Source organism: Triturus cristatus, chromosome 1_1 (assembly GCF_964204655.1).
Source record: "Triturus cristatus chromosome 1_1, aTriCri1.1, whole genome shotgun sequence".
Lineage (NCBI taxonomy): Eukaryota > Metazoa > Chordata > Amphibia > Caudata > Salamandridae > Triturus > Triturus cristatus.
The window spans coordinates 519,838,816-519,852,549 of NC_140579.1; the positions used below are offsets into that span (position 1 = coordinate 519,838,816).

At 44.5% G+C, this 13,734-nt stretch overlaps 1 protein-coding gene and 1 pseudogene across 4 annotated transcripts in view; both read left to right on the forward strand.

The window, feature by feature from the left end:
- LOC146870525 (rho GTPase-activating protein 27-like) overlaps positions 1–13,734 on the forward strand; it is a 1,164,614-nt pseudogene that overhangs the window by 773,898 nt on the left and 376,982 nt on the right. The gene's annotated exons all lie outside the window — the stretch shown is intronic.
- Positions 1–13,734, forward strand: part of LOC146870528 (syncytin-2-like) — a 283,792-nt gene that overhangs the window by 169,319 nt on the left and 100,739 nt on the right. Inside the window, exon 3 of one of the 3 annotated variants that reach the window (XR_014978314.1) lies at positions 4,581–5,584. The exons of the other annotated variants lie outside the window; for them this stretch is intronic. The gene's annotated coding sequence lies outside the window, so the exon portion shown is untranslated. Of the gene's footprint in view, positions 1–4,580; positions 5,585–13,734 lie in introns of those variants that run through there. 3 annotated transcript variants of the gene reach the window in all.

A 13,734-nucleotide genomic window follows, 5' to 3' on the forward strand; every position in this document is an offset into this window, starting at 1 on the left:
AAGGGACGATAGTGGGTTCCGATGTTGAGGAAGCGGTAGAGACACTACTCACTTTTAGGTCTAGACTTCCACCTCACTCATTGTTTGAACCTGACCCTTCTATTAGGAGAAAAGTGAAGCAGTATCCTATGAGAGAGGTTCCCCCTGTAGGGAGAGAGGCAGTTGTGGCTGATGCCGCTCATGGTATTGCGGCTGCACCGGCTCATTTTCAGCGAGTGTGGGTGCATGTCCCTTGGAAGAGAGCTGAGGTCCTGGCTCTTAAGCAGACTTTGCCTGACCCCCGTAAAAATCCTGCTGGTTATTATAAGGAGTTGTCTCAGACAGTTGATGCGTGTGTTATGAATTTAGCTGACATAGATATGTTGATGGGTAATGTAGTTCCTCAACCCTTGTGGGCGAAGATCCGTCACGAGGATCACGCGCCTGAGTTAGGAGATACGTGGGTTAATATTACTGCTGGAGATGGTCGGCAGGTAGGAGGTGCCAAACCTGAACCCCTAGTTGCAGAACTACCTGGTAGGATTATTAATTTAATGAAAACTATGATGCCTCCTCTGCGGGTGAATTGGGACAAGTTAGCAGCATGCAAACAAAAGAAAGACGAGAGTGTGTCTGATTTCTTCACTAGGTTTGAGGAAACATTCATTGATCATAGTGGTCAGGATATGAGTACAGAAGGTGGTCAGAGGTTGTTTGTAGATAAGTTTGTTTTTAATTTACTTCCTGAACTTTCTAATAAGTTAAAGGACTCTGAGAGTTCATGGGCTGTTTCTTCTTTGGCTCAGATATTGGCTACTGCACAATACTATGAGAATAGAGATAAAGATGAGAAGGATAAAGTAGAGAAGAAGACTAGAGAATTAAAAACGAAAGTTCTTCTGCAGCAGGCTTATCCGCCTCGCCCTAATCAGCGTCAGTTTCAGCAACCTTCCCAGTTTCAGCAACCCCCACAGTTTCAGAAACTGTTGCAGAAGCCTGAGTCTTTTGCTTCGCAACTCCCGCTAGGCCCTAATCAGTGTGCTTATTGTAAAGAAGAAGGTGACTTCAAGAATAGTTGCCCGATCTTGCTACAGCGTGCAAATGGTATGTCTGGTCTGAGAGGTCGTGGTGGTTTCCAACAAGTACCTAGGGGTAGGGGACGTGGTACGTTTCCCCAGAATGAACGTTCCTTTTTCCCTCAGAATTGTATGAATCATTTTGACCAACAGAATGTTCCGACCGTCCAGTCCGCTCAGTACTACACTGATGATTATTATGTTGGAAGTGAGAGTGCTGGTTTTAATGATAGTTAGGACAGCCATGGACAAAGGGAGGGAGTAGTGTCAGTTCCAGTAGACCAGAGTGGACCTTATGTTGAAGTGATTACATCAGGTGTGGCAGAACCTTTTCTTTTGGATACTGGTGCAGCAAAGAGTTCTATCATGCACTCTAAACTCCCCGGCGCACCTTTGTCTGGCTTGACCAATGTTTCAATAGGATTTTCTGGCGCCCCAGTTCTTAATCCGGTTTCTTGTCCTTTGCCCCTTTCTATTGGCTGTGGCGAGAATCTGTTGGGTTTGGACTTGTTGAAAAGATTGCATGCGACATTACATTGTTCTCCTTCAGGAGTACATCTTACGGTGGGTAAGAAAGTGATTTCCCCGATGTATCTGTCTAAGGATCGCCTTCCACTGGAACTGCGTTCTCTCCCTGATACACTTTGGGCTACAGGTCCCAATGATGTTGGTCTCTTGCAGATTCCACCCTACGTTGTTACCCTTAAGTCGAATGCTAAATTACCTCGCATTCCCCAGTACAAAATTTCCAGTGATGGCGAAAGAGCTCTTTTAGCGATTATCTATGATTTGGTTGAGAAAGGTGTGGTTGAAGAAACGAGAGGTAATGTGTGTAACAGTCCTGTTCTGCCTGTCCTTAAGCGTACTGACTCTTCTCAGCCACCTGTGTATCGGTTTGTGATCGACCTTAGAGAGGTCAATAAGATCGTTGTGCCACAGTTTCCTGTTGTCCCGGACATTACTGCTTTATTGACTATGATCCCTGCCTCAGCTGCTTGGTTTTCTGTTATTGATCTGAAGAACGCTTTCTTCAGTATTCCGATTGCTGAGGAAAGTAGGGATATTTTTGGCTTCTCTTTAGGAGGCCGCAGTTTCCGGTTTAAGCGCGCTCCTCAAGGTTATTGTGAGAGTCCCTCCATTTACAGTCAGGCTTTGAAAACTCAGCTTGATACTCTTGCATTGCCTTCTGATGTTACTCTTATCCAGTATGTTGATGATCTGTTGGTTGCTGCTGATGATGAAGAGATTTGTAAAGAAGTTACTCTTTCTTTGTTGCGACACCTGTCTGACCTTCATCATAAAGTGTCACCTTCGAAGTTGCAGTATTGCCGCCAAGAAGTGACCTACTTAGGTCATCTCTTCTCGAAGGAGGGAAGGTGATTGACCCCAGAGCGTATTCAAGCGATTGCCCAAATGACTGTGCCATGCACACAGAGAGAGGTGCGTGCCTTCTTAGGTATCACCTCGTATTGTAGACAGTGGATTCCGAATTTTTCTTTGCTAGCGAAACCTTTGTTGGCACTTACTCTTAAGGACACACCACAACCTCTTCCTTGGTCTGACGAATGTCAGGAGAGTTTTTCCGAATTGCGTGATGCTTTGTGTTCTGCTCCGGTGTTGGGTACCCCCGACTACAGTAAACCTTTTACACTTTATGTACACGACAGAGAAGGTTGTGCGTTGTCAGTGTTGACGCAACAATTTGGAGACAAGCAGCGCCCATGTGCGTATTTTTCAGCTACTTTAGATCCGGTAGCTAGGGCGTTGCCTAGTTGTCTAAGAGCTACAGCGGCAGCGGCTGTTTCTATCTGACAGTCTGCTGGTTTGGTATTGGATAATACATTAATTGTGATGGTCCCACATGCAGTGGATACCCTATTGAATAGAACGAAGACTCAACATCTTACCAGTGCGCGTTTGTCAGGTTACGAGTTGACGCTTTTGGCTAGCCATGTGCACATCAAGCGGTGCAACACATTGAATCCAGCTACTTTGTTGCCGATTTTTGTAGAGACAGATGCTCAGGAACAGCATGACTGTTTTCTCCGGACAGAGGAGGAAACGAAGGGTAGAGTTGATCTGAAAGATACTCCTCTTTCGAATCCTGATGGTACCCTATGGGTAGATGGTTCGTGCTTTAAGCTTCCGAATGGAGAGACGACTGCAGCATATGCTGTCACAACTTTGCACACGATTGTTGAAACAGCACGTATTGCACAGAATTCAGCGCAAGCAGCGGAGTTGATAGCATTGACTAGAGCGTGTGTGTTGTCAAAAGGAAAGAGAGTGAATGTTTATACTGATAGCCAATACACATTTGGCGTGGCTCACAGTTTTGGTTGCTTGTGGAAAGAGAGAGGATTTCTTACTTCCCATGGTACGAAAATTCAGCATGGACAATTAGTGAGTGAACTTCTTGAATCACTTACTTTGCCGACCCAAATTGCGTTAGTGAAGTGTAGTGCGCATAAGAAGGTTATGGATGATGTGGGTCAAGGAAATGCGTTTGCAGATGAAGTAGCGAGAGAAACGGCGAAAGATGTGACGAGTCGGATGTATGTTGCAGGTCCTGCCAGATGGGTTGTGGAAGGAGGAATGTGTGAAGATACAACATAAAGTGTGAAGATGATTCAGACAGAAGCTACTGAGAAAGAATTGAGTATGTGGAGAGAGAGTACGGGAATGTTGGATTCAACAGGCTGTTGGGTTGAGTTGTCAGAGCACCAGCGATGGTTGTTGCTGGATGCATATGTGCTTCCGGTGGTTACTATGGCTCATGGGTTGGCTCACATTAGTTCAAAAGGGATATGTAAGTTGTTGGCTCCGGTATGGCAGAATGGTGGAATTCCTAAGTGTGCTGAGAAATTGGTTAAACACTGCATGATTTGCTTGATGCATAATCCTGGAAAGGGAACCCCAACTCCAGCGGGTCATTTTGCTCCTCCAACGTATCCGTTCGAGGTGCTGCAGATAGACTATATTCATATGGAAAGATGCAATAACTTGAAGTATGTCCTTGTGGTTGTTTGTGCCTTTTCCAGATGGATAGAGGCCTACCCCCTAAAGGATAATACTGCCTTGTCTACAGCCAAGGTTTTGCTCAAAGAATTCTTTCCCAGATATGGCTTGCCGAGGATGGTGTGGAGTGATAATGGAAGTGAATTTGTGGGTCAGATTATGAAGAAAGTATGTGCGGGTCTGGGTATTAAACAGAAATTTCACGCTGCGAATCACCCCCAGTCAGCAGGCCTGGTCGAGTGCTATAATGGCACTCTGAAGCTGAAGTTGGCCAAGGTGCAAGCGAGCTCTGGTCTTACATGGCCCGATGCCTTACCATTGGCACTTTTATCCACGAGAACGACAGTACATTCTCTCGTGGGACTTAGACCATACGAGATTATTTTTGGACGCCCGGCGAATGTCTGGGGTGTGCCGAGGCCTAAGAAGTACAGTGATATCGAGTACCCTATGTTGGTTGACTACTTACATGATTTGACTGCTAAATTGCGTGTTCTTCACCAACAGGTCCATGACACTTTGCTTCAGTTTCTGTAGACGCAGGCCACACGATTCAACCTGGCGACTGGGTTCTAACCAAGAATTTCCAGAGGTCAAAGAACTTGGAACCAAGATGGACCGGTCCATAACAAGTCCTGTTATCAACTCGGACTGCTATTAAGGTGTTCGGCAAGAAAAACTGGGTACATGGTACCCATTGTAAGAAGATACCTTTGCCCTTACCGTACGATAAGTGGGTCCAGGAAGGTGTTGCCGATTCCGAGAGTGAAAGGGTTCCGAGATTTGTACCTTTTAGCGATGCACATCTGGAATGGACTCAGTCAGAACGTGCGGATGATAAAGTCTTGCAAGAAGCTGTGCCTCCGTGTTTGAGACTTGATACTACGCACCCAGAGACACTCTTTCAGGATCAAACTGTGCCTGGTAAAGAACGCTACAACTTAAGGTCTAAAAAGGACAAATAAAATTTGAATTTTTTTGTGAATTACACTCTTTCAGACAAGAGACTATTTTTCTTTTTCTCTTTCGAACCACCATCTGGGTTCAGCTGCAGGGTCGCGGTATAAGAACTTAAGGGGTGGTCCGCATATTGACGAAAGGTCTGCGGTTCTAGGGACGTCTAGGACGCCTGGACGCACACTTGAGTGAAGAAGGAAAATTGCCGCGAGCAGCACGTTAGAGGATGGAGTCTGTTGTAACTGAAAGAGATGTTGAGAGAATAGATCTTAAGATAAGATTTTGTACATTGATACATAGCAAATGTTTCATGATATTGTGCTTTTTGATGTTTTTAAGTATCACATTAGCTTGTGTGGGTTGGACTGTCTATGCTACACAACAGACATCTGCACCCACCTCCCAACCTATGCTTTCTTTCACTACTGTTTCTTTGCACCAGTTTTATACGTTGCCTGAACATGAACAGACAAGGAGATCAGAATTTTTCAACAACTCGTTTATACAGTTGTTGCATCAGCATCAGTTAGTAGTAAATACCACTAATTGTTGGGTTTGTGGTCTTACGCCTCATACGACAGATAAAGGTATGCCATATTTGGTTTTGCCTTTTTCTTTTAATGGGTCTGTGTGGGCTTTTCAGACCATGTTTATCTATGCAAATGAGGTACGCCCCTTACGTTCCCTTAAAGATAACTCGAGCAATAGTGCCTTAATAAGGGGAATAGTAGCTATGATCCGAGATATTGATGCATATAATGCTATCCCTAAGGATGAGGTGCAGGCTTACGTTGGTTGGAACGTGACTGGATATAGTACCAGTTTGACAGAGAAGGAGAGACGAAAAAGGTCTCCCCCTATTTGGATTGTACCCCACCGAGGCCACTTTTGTTTTCAAGGTAATGGTCGGAATCCGAAAGCGCCGCTAGGTGAGAGTGTGTGTGCTCAAACCTATGTCTATTCATCTCAGACTTCTCCACCATTTGTGACGGCTAAAGGCACATATTTTGTTTGTCATGACTGAGCCTACACATGGTTGCCACCTGTTTTTTCAGGAACGTGTTATGTGGCGTTTCTACTTCCCCCTACATACACTACTGCTTCAGACTATCATAGAACGAGATATGGTAGAGGTGTCTTCAATAAGGAAGTAACCGCAGCACACGAAGTAGGAGATTTCTTCAAGGGCTTCTTGCCCTTTTGGGGTCCTATGATCAATAGCAGGCATATTCGACAGCTTGTCCGCGTTGTTGAAGCTACTATTAATGAGATAGCAGGTGCTCTTAGCAATGTTACAGCTGAGCTTCAAGCGGACCGTCTTATGACTTTGCAGAACCGTATGGTATTAGACATCATACTTGCAGATCGAGTAGGAGTATGTAAATTGATTGGATCCAGTTGCTGTGTTTACATACCAGATAATGCCCCTACAGTGTACCAAGCCATCTCTAGGTTGTATAAAATCGCTGAGTCTATCCATGTAGACGAAGGAGACTGGTCATTGACGGGATGGTTTTGGGGACTGCTGTCCAAATGGGGATGGAAGATTTTGACATTCCTTGGTATGGTTTTAACCATCCTTTTCTCTTGTTGTCTTTGCATCCAGTGTGGTCCCGCCATTTGTAGTCTTTGTGCTACTATGTGTGTTCGGAGACCTGTCCCGAGAGAAGTAGAGAATAATAAGATGATGCTATAGCAACACCTTGATGACCTAATGAATATCGACATAGACCTAGATTCAGATTAACATGAGTCTTAGGTTATTGCCTACGTAATGGCAAAAGGAGGGTCTGAGGTTCTGTAATTCTCGAGTCTGACTCCATTTTGTTCTGTGCCACCATTTTGTGTTGCCCTCACGTAGGCCTGTAAAGGTAGCCTGGCGAATAAAGTGGCCTGGCCTTCTTAGTTCATGTATACATTAACTAGGTTTCTTTTTGACTCTGAAATGAACTGTAAGAAACTGAACTCTGCACCTGAAACTGACCCCGCAAAGCCAATTTCCCTGATCGATCTTTGTCTGAGATTGCCAATCAATGTTCAGGACATCGTTAATTTTTAATTTCCTTGCACATGCCTTATCTTGTTCAGCATCTGTTACCGTTTCTTTTTTTATGTTTCTTCATTACATGGGTTATGCTTTCAATTATAGGTTTGTCCGGCTTGTGGAGATTGAATTTGGGACATTCCTAATGATTAACTTTTGGGTTGGGATACTGTAAATTGAGTTTTTGTTATGTGACACTTTGTTTGAAAATTTACCTTATTGGCTAGAATTTTGTGCAGTGGGTGTACATTTATAATGTGAATATTGGGTATAAAAGGAGACGTCTCGCCTTAGTAAAATGAGCAGTCTCCTGAGAATTTACACCATGATGTATTTCTCGGATCACTGTTACTAGCTGCAGCTAATAAACGTGGTCTCTGATGCCATCCAGAAGTATTCCGTGTCTCTGTATACCAAGACAGGTGAACTCGAAAATCTTAGGCGTGCCCCTGACGCCGCTGGGTTAAACCCCGGTTCTTCACCTCCAGAATTTTCTTGCGGGGTTCCTCACGACCCTCAGGCAAAATCGCTACCTCTGAAGCCGCATCACAGAGGGCACCAATTGAAGAACCAGGGCCTTATGGGCCTGGCGGCGCAGGGCACGCCTTAATCTCCTGAGTTCACCTGCTTTGTTGAACAGAGACACAGGACATTCTGTTGAGCGTAGAAGATCAGGTTTATTAGCTGCAGCTAAGTACAGTTGTCCCAGAAGTACACTCAGTATGTTCTTAGGAGACTGCCACTTTACTCCGTGGCGTACACAATCTTTTATAGCACATAGATTCACCAAGAACACTCCCAATGCATACATGGTTATCCAATGAGAAGAGTTTGAAAACAAGATATAACCAATGAGAAAAGTTTGAAAACAAGATATCAAGTAACCCAAATAAACCTCTCTTCCAACTGTTTTTGTCACCCCTCCCCACAAGTTAATCAGTGGTAGTGTCTACAACTCAACTTGCAGGTGGCAGGACATATTTGTATGCTTTGGAGGACAGTTGTGAAATTAGAGAATACAAGTAGAGAATAGCGAAGGCCAGAAGATAAGATAAAGTCAGGAAAGAATGGTGTAAACCGACTGAAAGTTGAGACAGGGTTTAGTCAAACCAGACGAGGATTAGTGGACTCAGCCAGTCCCTGATATCAGTCTCGTAAACAGAGGCAGAAGGTTATTTGACACGTCGCAGTAAGATCAGCAGAAAAACTTTGTTCATTGTGCTGCCTGAGTGAGGGCAACACAAAATGGCGGTGGAACACAAAATGGTGGCTGAATACAAGTGAGATCGAAAATCGAATTTCCTCACCTTATTGACAATTGTAAGAAATAGCAAACCACACAAGATGATGGACGGAATGTTGCACATTGGCAAAACATTCACCCCCAGTCACAGATCTGGGTTTAATCCATCGTTATTTTGCTCACCACGCCACCCCAGTTCAGACATGGCCACATGCAAATCAGTCTTGACCTGTGCCTCCTGGGAACAGTCCAGCCCGAACTGCCAAGCCATGTCTTCCCTGGACCGGAATCAAGCATCCTAGGACCGGTTTCGGGGTTTCACCCCTCTTCAGCCAGGATAGCTTGACTCCAGTGGCGTAGTGAGCACGGGACCCACGTCTGGGCATACCCTTCCCACATAGGGCGAACAGCAAACCACACAAGATGATCGACGGAATGTTGCACATTGGCAAAACATTCACCCCCAGTCACAGATCTGGGTTTAATCCATCGTTATTTAGCTCACCACGCCACCCCAGTTCAGACATGGCCACATGCAAATCAGTCTTGACCCTGTGCCTCCTGGGAACAGTCCAGCCCGAACTCCCAAGCCATGTCTTCCCTGGACCGGAATCAAGCATCCTAGGACCAGTTTCGGGGTTACACCCCTCTTCAGCCAGGATAGCTTGCCTCCAGTGGCGTAGTGAGCACGGGACCCACGTCTGGGCATCACTTCCCACATAGGGCGAACAGCAAACCACACAAGATGATGGACGGAATGTTGCACATTGGCAAAACATTCACCCCCAGTCACAGATCTGGGTTTAATCCATCGTTATTTTGCTCACCACGCCACCCCAGTTCAGACATGGCCATATGCAAATCAGTCTTGACCCTGTGCCTCCTGGGAACAGTCCAGCCCGAACTGCCAAGCCATGTCTTCCCTGGACCGGAATCAAGCATCCTAGGACCGGTTTTGGGGTTTCACCCCTCTTCAGCCAGGATAGCTTGACTCCAGTGGTGTAGTGAGCACGGGACCCACGTCTGGGCATACCCTTCCCACATAGGGCGAACAGCAAACCACACAAGATGATGGACGGAATGTTGCACATTGGCAAAACATTCACCCCCAGTCACAGATCTGGGTTTAATCCATCGTTATTTTGCTCACCACGCCACCCCAGTTCAGACATGGCCATATGCAAATCAGTCTTGACCCTGTGCCTCCTGGGAACAGTCCAGCCCGAACTGCCAAGCCATGTCTTCCCTGGACCGGAATCAAGCATCCTAGGACCGGTTTCGGGGTTTCACCCCTCTTCAGCCAGGATAGCTTGACTCCAGTGGCGTAGTGAGCACGGGGTCAGACTGATTTGCATATGGCCATGTCTGAACTGGGGTGGTGGGGTGAGCTAAAGAATGATGATGGATTAAACCCAGATCAGTTGACTGGGGGTGAGTGTTTGATTTGCTCAAGCGCTCCGTCCATCATCCCCTTTGGTATCACTTTGTTCGCCCTAAGTTGGCAGGCTATGCCCAGACGTGGGTCCCTTGCTCACTTTGCCACTGGATTCAAGATAGCCTGGCTGATGAGGTTATGAACCCGAAACCGGTCCCAGGATGCTTGTTTCCGGTCCAGTGAAGGCATGGCTTGGCAGTTCGGGCTGGACTGTTCCCATGAGACACAGGGTCAGACTGATTTGCATATGGCCATGTCTGAACTGGGTTGGTGGAGTGAGCTAAAGAATGATGATGGATTAAACCCAGATCAGTTGACTGGGGGTGAGTGTTTGATTTGCTCAAGCGCTCCGTCCATCATCCCCTTTGGTATCAAATTGTAAGAAATAACCAATCGCATTATTTTGGAAATCTGTTTCATGGATGAATGAGAGCTAACAGTAAAGTAAATGTATTTTTCTTTTTGGGTGAAGTTTAATGCTATTATGTTTAGTGATCATTGCTGTGTGCTAATTATGCTATTTTTGATATGTGAACAATTTTGTCTGGGCATCGGATAACACAACCGACGTTTTACAAATTTGAATTGCAAGGTAAAATGAGTGCTTACTCCAGAAAGAAAATGATCACATGTTTTTGAAGAAGATATTTCACATTTAGAAAAATAAGGTCTCAGTGTACCCATGAGTGAGTGCGAAAATTCCTAAATTTTTCTTATTCCAGATTTATAGTACCCAGATATTCTCACACACAGGAAAGGACAAGACAACCGTTTGCTTATAAAATGGCTGTAATTATTTCCTTGCGATAAGCCTGAGTTGTCAAGCAAAACCATGGCTCACTTTAAATTGATCTGGTAACTTGGTTGCATACAGTCGGACATTTAATAGACGAGACTTAAGACAGTTAACAAAATTGCAACATTGTAATACCTTGTACGGTTTGATGCACCATAGTTTCAAGAACAGTGACACATTATTAACACCATGTACACTCTTGTATTAATCATTTAGACTGTGGCATATCTGCAAAGTTAAACTCTGTCAACTAATAAACAGTGTGGGCCTTCGATGTCCAAGCCAGATCACTGCCCTCCTGGCAAATGAAGAAGCACAAAGTGAGCAACCTCCTTTCACAGCAAGAAGATAACGGGTGCCACCAGGCAACCCTTCCTCTCAAACCAGCCTCAGCACCACCTTAAAGTCATTTTCACCAATTTCCAGTGGACACATGGCATAATAAGCTTGTCCGTCATTTTTGTTTTACCACATTTCCAGAGTCAACCGCCTGGGTCTACAAACCTAAAGACAATGGTTAAGTGGGAAATTGATGTTCTGAGTGCACAAGTAAGACACACCAAAACTGATGGTTGGTTAGGGGTCGGTTGTAAACCCATGTGTGCATGGTCAATGTCCTTCCCAGGGTTATGCCATTATTAAACCACGCCCCTCTTCCAACTTCCCCAAAATAGATATTCCTTTACCTTAGAAACTATACAAGATAAGGAACACAGGGGAAAGGTGCACCCTAAACCTAGGCACCCTCACTCAAAATTGAGCAAAAAGTGTTGCCAGGTTCTGGTTTGAAAACTGCATGATCTTCATTTAAGGGGTCAAAGCACTAAAGAACAGTTAAACGTGCAAACATTTTGTTTCATAACCTCACTTGAAGCTTCGTCAGACAGCGCACGGATATCAGAGTGACACAAGAAGCACAATGATGAATGAAAAAAGAAAACTGAACAGGAAACTGCACTAATGCTACCTAAACGGCCTATCATAGCACTGCATAGACATGTTCTTATGATTAGACAGTTTTTGCCTTTGCAGGTTTGCTTCCATACCAAGCAGATCAAAATGAGACAGTTTTACACAAAGACACCACTTGAGACAAATAAGAAAGGACGACCTTTTTTCGCACACACCATCTGCAGTCTATTGTCATCATTGCCTTGCAGCACCGCAAATATCACCTCTTTTGTAGATATAACAAGGACAAAACTTTGAATAGAGTCCTGCCTCAAAAGCAGCCACCTCTTGAAGTAATCTAAATTAAGCTGGTAAAATCCACCAGAATTATACCAGCAGTTCTACATTCTCTAGTGTGGGCAAAGATCGAAGTATCTCCAAAACAGCTTCTAAAAAAATCCAATCTAAAGGCACCTCTTCAAAGACTTTATAGAACAGCGTTTATTCATCACAGCATTACTTGCAAGTCTTCCTGGTTCTTCTTCTTCCCCAGGGTTTCCCAAAATCCTTAGTTGCATTCATAGAACCTTCAAGTGTCTTCTTTTGGCCTTACTGGAAACTATAGTGGAGGATATTCCACATCCCAGAGAGAATCACAAACCCAGATTAATGTTACCATCTTTCAGTGTATTTTCTACCAGTTCATCCCCAATTTGTGGCTTGCTGAACCCCTCTTTGGTACCATGAATGTCTCTGCCTCCTTGGAGCTGGGCCTGTGATGATTGAGATCCCTTTCAACGCAACCCAAACACATTTCACATTCATTGATTTCTGTGGACAGTCACTGGCCTCCAAATGCGGTTGACATCCATACTATAATGCTGTTTACCAATGCTTGTGTACTGCTATCTGGAGGCCCATAATTTCCACTGCTTTCTCCAGAGTAGTTTACTGCTCCTAATGATATCACTAGGTAACACTATATGAAATTTCCACCCTAACAACCCTCCCACAAGGGTGCATATCGGTCAAACTTGCAGGTCTTACCAAGATGTCTGAACTTTCTGCTGCTCCTTTGAACTGACACTATTCGCTTCCCGAAGTGTATTCCTCACTTTTGTAATGACGCACTTCTTGACCAGGAACCATGTCTGGGTAAGGAAACCGACAAAGCAGGAAGTGTTGAGGGTGAGAATGATTCAACATCAAAGGGATTTTGCAAAATAAAAGGAACTTTTTGAGTTGCCGTATTGAAACTTATTGTAAGTCCTGTAGTGAATGATAGAAGATGTGGGGGAATAAATCATTAGAAAGCAATCCTGGTGCATATTTGTAAACCATGGATGTTTGTAGAGGTGTTCGTAATGTGGGACACGATGCAGAAATTGGTTCCTCATTTGTTTAGTAAAAATAGGCCTGTACTTAATCAGTAAAGAGGAGAATGGATTATTTGCAAGTGGTGCGCATACCTGGAGCACGATCTCAGGAAGCTTGTGATTAAGGGTAGCAATGCTTTCAAGTACATCACTCGATCCTTCAAAAGATTTGTGAAATTCTGATTTTTTTAACATGCTTCTTAATATCTGTGTTGTACCGTATCCTTAAAGGACATAGCATCTGGAGTTTTTTTTCAGAAAAATGTGAAAGCACACCTGTCTTAGCGATTCATTTAGTTTGAAAATGTGTAGAGCAAACAAATATCTCTGTGATCTCTGAGTAACTGAGCCAGTTATTTTGTGCGAAGAGACAGAAGGTAGAGAAAGGGTTATGGAATGCAGGTTTGTAGAGCACACTATCACCCAGGATGGATCCTGGCACAACATGTGTAAATCTAGCAAACTTAGGGCCAAGTGGGACTACTCGAAAAGCCAGGTCATCAGGTTCTTGGGGAATTCAAGAAATGAGGACGAGGCCCTTATGTGTAACGGCAGCTTGTTCCGTGCTTTGGTAGTGATATAGGAGAAGGCTTGAGATTCGGATATGGTTTTCTCTACGCATGGGATATGTGCCTGAACAAGCACATATGGATCAGTCTGAACAAGAGGAGATGTCTAGAAGATTTATGAACATAGATTTAATTGTTGAGGATGGCTGGGCCAGTGCTATGTAGTGCCTTGAAAATGTGGGTGAGGAGTTTGAATTGTGCTTGTTCATGTTTTAGGAGCCAGTGGAGATCCTTCAGGTGTGGTGGACATGTGTGATGGTTTCCGGGTGCTGATTGGGAGCTATTTGAAAATCTTCCTCAGCATCTTTCAGCATCTTCAGGGTATGAAAGCATGAGGGGGTGACGGCATT